The sequence below is a fragment of the Osmerus mordax genome, chromosome 9 (genome assembly GCF_038355195.1).
Source record: "Osmerus mordax isolate fOsmMor3 chromosome 9, fOsmMor3.pri, whole genome shotgun sequence".
Classification (NCBI taxonomy): domain Eukaryota; kingdom Metazoa; phylum Chordata; class Actinopteri; order Osmeriformes; family Osmeridae; genus Osmerus; species Osmerus mordax.
Window position 1 is genome coordinate 10,023,455 of NC_090058.1, and position 6,000 is coordinate 10,029,454.

Consider the following 6,000-nt stretch of genomic DNA (forward strand, 5'->3'; position numbering starts at 1 on the left):
CGGACTCCTCACACAAGTCAGAATTGAATGGGAAAATGTGTCCAACTTTTGCCTGGTATTGTAGGCTAAGAAAACATTACAAAACTAAAGAAAGTTTCTAAATGATAGGCCTACCGATCATCTTATTTTGACTAAAACATAAAAACAATATTACATGACGCTTCATTTTTGCGTTCAAATGAATGTGAAAAACAATTGTGCGCTCGCATTAACTATTGCCAAAGCTGATATAAAACTTGCGTCCCTGAACTGTTCTATAGTAAGTTAAGCAAGGGGAGTTTGTATAGCCTAGTAATGCATTGTGCGCAGCACACTTGGAAGAAAAAAAAGGGATATGAATAGGGGCCTGTGCCCCAGTAGAGTTTAATGTCTAACCTGGTACAATCTGATCACCACTTAAGATTGTAAGTGGGTATCTGTTTCCCACTTGTGGGCACACAGGAGAACTGCATGCTTAATGTTCCCTTCTGTTGATGTTGTGTCAAGTAGCAAAAACAGAGTTTAAAACCAATCATTAAGTCATATACAGTGTGCTTGAACTATGAGAAACATTATAGATATGATTATGTGTTAATCTATAAAATAGGTTGATGAGATTAGTATATTTTGGGGGGGGGAAACTAGGATTTAAAACCCGACACTTGGGTTAGATTGAGAGGAAAATGTTGAAAGATACAGGACCATGAATTCTGATGTACCTGCACTTGTACTCTCTGGGAATGGCAAATAAACTTGAAGCTTGAAACTTGACGACTTGGAATTATTCTGAGCATTGTGGTTACAAGTTACGTTTAGGCGCCCCCTGCTGTTCATGAAGCAAGTCTAAAGCAAACCAGTCGGGAATACAAGTGGAACAAATAGACAGGAGAAAATCTGTGATTATGTTCATCATAAGCTAACTCTGACAAGGAAAGTGCCACATGCATGAAACTTACTCTGGTTACTCTTACTTGTCCCCTCAATGCACAGTAAAAATCATTCTCAATCAATTTGATCCTGGGATATAAAGAAACAGAAGTCACATGAGGGGGGGGGGGGGCATTTAAGGGCAGGGCTGTATATGTAGCTCTTTTCCTAATGTCAACACAATTAACAGCACATGTAACCTCACCTGACTGAATCCAAGCTTGGGCAGCTGAGCTCAGCTCTAGCACTTGCTGGGCCTGGGGAATATTCAGGCAAGACACGTACACGCGCCACTGAGAAACACTCAACCTAATACACAAATGAGCCAAAAATGTCAACAAAACGACCAAAATAGAAGCCCAGTGAGTGGTTGGGTAGTGACATTACATATGCTCTCTGTGCGGCAAGCTAAGAATAGTCTATGTATCATTGAAAGTAAAAGGCCAAGCGCTTGGCATTGTTCATATCTAATGTATGTGAGGAAATGGCATGCGTGCAAGCTTTCGTGTGTATTTGAGGCAGGCAAGTGCATCAAGATCAAGGCTGCTCCATGCCAGAAGGGCTTTTAGCAACTCCTGACTCAGTGATTTCAGCAGCTGTCTTTGTCATTGAAGAGGAAACTCCTTGTACTGCTGCTACTGTATGAGTCACTCATGTTCGGCTCCATATACAGTTGCTAGACACACTGTAAACACTAGTGACGCCAAACCTTTTTCTTGTGTCACTGCATAGTCACCAACAGTAAAAACAGATTCGAACGTTTCAGTTTCGGCTACGCAACTTGTGTTAATGTGACATGCAGTGGTGACAACTAAATCTGACTTGATGTCTTGTTTTCATATTTGAGATGTCTTCAGCTCTTTTACCTTCTCGTGACACCCAGTCTAACCACCTCTGCCCCGGTTCCCTTTGGGGGTTGTGAATATGACAAAGCACATGTCACAGTGATATGTTGCTATCCAGGTCGTGGTTTATTAGAGTTGATGTCAGAGGGTTCCTGAGCCTCTGTGCTGCGTGACAGCCTGACTGCGGCGATGTCTCGCAGCTTGTTCGAGCGTGTTTGACCCCCAGACCCTCTGAGCTGCGTGTGTCTGGAACATTCCTGTTCACCTCTCCTCCTCAGCCTTTCTGTCCCCTCAAGCTCCCTCCTCCTTCCATCCTCTCTTTGCCACCCTGTCAGTGTGTATATGTGTGTGTGTGTGTGTGTGTGTGTGTGTGTGTGTGTGTGTGTGTGTGTGCGTGTGTGCGTACAGCCTAAAAATAAGTAAATGTTGGATGTAGTACACAGTTCACTAAATGAATCTGTCGTCCGTGTTTCGATGACGATGTAACTAAGAACACTTTAGATGCCTTAACCAATACCTTGTTCTTTCTTTTTCTTGAACCATCGTCTTTTTTGTGACGATATCATTACACACAACACGAAAGACACTGTGAATCAAGCTGTTGACAAATTGCAACCAAATCAATCCCCTTGCCGTCTTCTCTTCCCTTGACACAGAAAACCTGACCCATGCTGGACAAGCGTGGGTGAATTGTATGTCACAACGGGCTTCTGAGTAAATGTTCCCATGGGAACAGTATTGCACAGTGCCACGCATCAGTAGTTGGTAGGTTGTCTGGTAGTACTTCATGCAGAATCCAGAGGACACTATGGTTCTGTTTCTCCCTCTCTCTCTCTCTCTCTCTCTCTCTCTCTCTCTCTCTCTCTCTCTCTCTCTCTCTCTCTCTCGTTTTTCCTCCCGACCCTGGTGTGACTTAAATCCTCTAATGGAAGAAGAGGAGGCGTGAAGCTAAGGCGCTGCACAAACCTAGCATGGCGAGGATCGATCCACTCCTGTTTGACATGAATCAAGGTCTCTCTAACAATGAGAACTTAGTAGAAGTGGCATCCCAGCGAGGCTGCTCTACGGCTGATGTTTAGCAGCTAGAGTACACACTGTACATTCCAAGATGTGCAGCACCACCACCAAATGGCAGCCATTGTCGGAATTCACATCTCTCCTGCATTATACACGACTTTGATTGCAAAGTGGTAGCCTGTGCCTCGTCTACAGTTGATTAGAGGGCTGCCAGTCAGGCAGGTGAAGGCCACATGCTCCCCCACAGCCCTCGCTGTGGCTGTGTCACGTGAGGCCAGAGGTCTGGGTGGACCGTAGGGACAAGGGAGATTCGTAAGGGGGGTGGGGGGAGTGGGAGCAGCTGGGGACGCAGGTGGGGGGTGGAGTGGAAGTGTGTGTGTGTGTGTGTGTGTGTGTGTGTGTGTGTGTGTGTGTGTGTGTGTGTGTGTGTGTGTGTGTGTGTGTGTGTGTGTGTGTGTGTGTGTGGAATGGGCAAGGGTTGCTATCAGGTGAGAGCATGCAAGGGCAGAGAGAGGCAGCGAGGGGTGGTCCGTTTTGCGTGAGACAAGGTGAGGGGAGGGGCTGGCAAAGTCACCATGCATGTGGGTGGACAGACAGGCAGAGAGACTGACGCACATGCACATGCATACATTCAGACAGACAGAGACTTCTTGAACAAAGTCCAGCCTTCAACCTCGAACAGTGTCCATGAACTAACACCTACGAGGGACTTACAGAACAGACACATTTACATTTACATTTAGTCATTTAGCAGACGCTCTTATCCAGAGCGACTTACAGTAAGTACAGGGACATTCCCCCGAGGCAAGTAGGGTGAAGTGCCTTGCCCAAGGACACAACGTCAGTTGGCATGACCGGGAATCGAACTGGCAACCTTCGGATTACTAGCCCGATTCCCTCACCGCTCAGCCATCTGACACAGCAAGCTCATAGATCATCTGACAAAGAGGAATCCTGATTGGTGGAGAGATTGTTTTCTCTTGGCCCTCAGTCCCTGTTTGATTTTTATTGACAACCTTTCCAGTCTGAAGTCGCACAACACTGTAATGCAAACACACCTGGGATCTGCATCCAGCATGATTGACAGTTCTTTTGTACTTGCACAAAAGGGGGGGGGGGGGTGGAGACACAGAGACCGACAGGGACTGAGAAAAATGTGCAAATCTAATAACAAAGAGAGAGAGAGACTAGAGAGAGAGAGACTAGAGAGAGGGAGAGAGACTAAAGAGAGAGCGAAAGAAGGAGAGAAGGGAAGGGAGCAGATTGAGGACTCATCCACACCTCATCCACCCAGCCTTCATATGCGCTGTGAAGAATGGCGTCGTTCCCATGCCGTATGGCCCTCCTTGATGGATGTCGCTTGCGCTGTCATCCGCAGCCAGGTTCCACTAGCTGGCACACGAGGACCCACACGTGACCAGGGCCTTACACGAGCCCCACGGAGGGAAGGAAAGGCATGGAGCGCGTTGCATAATGACATGCCATTATGTTGTCATTCATGTGTGGAGTAATGGGCATTTCCTTGAGCTTGAGTTTTAGAGTATGGAGTTTATTGATGATGAAAAGGTATGTAGTGTCTGTGTGCTGAGAATTTTTTTTAATCAAATCCAAATGACTTTTTTTTTATTTTTTATTCTATGCTTTATCTGACGGCCCAATTCTGCTGAAACGGACACCCTGCTGAGATGCCTAATTTCTGCCTAATTTCACCTGCTCATCTTGATGTTTGGGATGCATCACAGCACTCCTGGATCGTTTGTGTTTATTCACTTGGAATAAAAGGACAATACCTCTTCTCCTGTTCATTCCACACACGAAAATATCCAGATGAGATCAATTTTTACATATTGGGTTTTACATATTGTAGTTGTAGTAGTAATAATAGTAGTAATAGTAGTAGTTTATTTGTCGTTCAACAATGCAAAGTTAATGGTTGCACCGTCTCGGATCGCAAAGCCCCGCAGAGGATAGTGAGGACAGCTGGGAAGATCATCGGGGTCTCTCTTCCCTCCATCATAGACATGTACACCACACGATGCATCTGCATAGCAACCAGCATTGTGAATGACCCGACACACCCCCTCACATGGACTCTTCACCCTGCTGCCGTCTGGCAAGAGGTCCCGAAGCATTCGGGTCCTCACGGCCAGACTGTGGAACAGTTTCTTCCCCCAAGCCATCAGACTACTCAATACTCAGGGACTGGTCTGATACACACAGACCCGTACACCCTCCATCACTCAGGGACTGGTCTGATACACACAGACCTGTACACCCTCCAACGTCAGAGTTGGACAAATTGCATTCAATTCTTGGTCACTTTATACTTGCTACCTCAATATTGTCCTGTCTTCTGTACTTGTACTTTATACAGGAATGTGTGCACTTTATAGAGGAATGTAGGAATGTGTAGGTCTTAGTCAGTCTGTCCTACGTTGTTTTTATGTAGCACCATGGTCCTGGAAGAATGTTGTCTCGTTGCTGTGTACTGTACTAACTTTGCATGGTTGAACAAAAAAAAAACTATTACTACTACTATTGGATAGTTGCAATGCTGTTTGGCACTAGCATAATCTATGGTCCTGACATCACCTCGCTCGGGTAGTCTGAGGTGACCATTCAACAGTGTGTGTCTGAAAGCACAAGTTCCATGTGGTCTGGAAGTCAGCCTTGACCATTTCCTTTGGCAGTAAATCCAATTACCGGTAGGGTAACTTTAATTCTCTCAATGACACGTTAACGACTGCTGTACAAGTACAATGACTGCTATGGGAGTATGCAACATACAGTACAATTATGCAATTATGCAAATTACATCAAGCAACAAATTGCTTCTACAGGTTGTTATTATTTATTTTCAGAAAAGGCACTCGCCACATTTGATGTAATGTTTGCACGTTTTTTGGGGGGAATAGCAGATCAACTGAGCGAGAGCAACCCACAAGTCATGGTAATGCTGGTATGAAGCACAGTCAGGGTTTACACCAGTATCTACAGTAACAATATTCACCATTGGGAACACATGCTTTGCAGTCAGATGATGGCGTACAGGGGTTTTCTCCCTTACAGCAACTACAATGATGATGTAACGGTGTTGGATGACACCATCTGTTCACCCTATGTATGATCATACATAATAAATGAGTACAAAAAACGGTAGAAAATTGGCAAACATTTTGGAGTGTAAAGCTTCAGGAAGCACAGCAACAACACACAGGCGTTTGTGAGGACC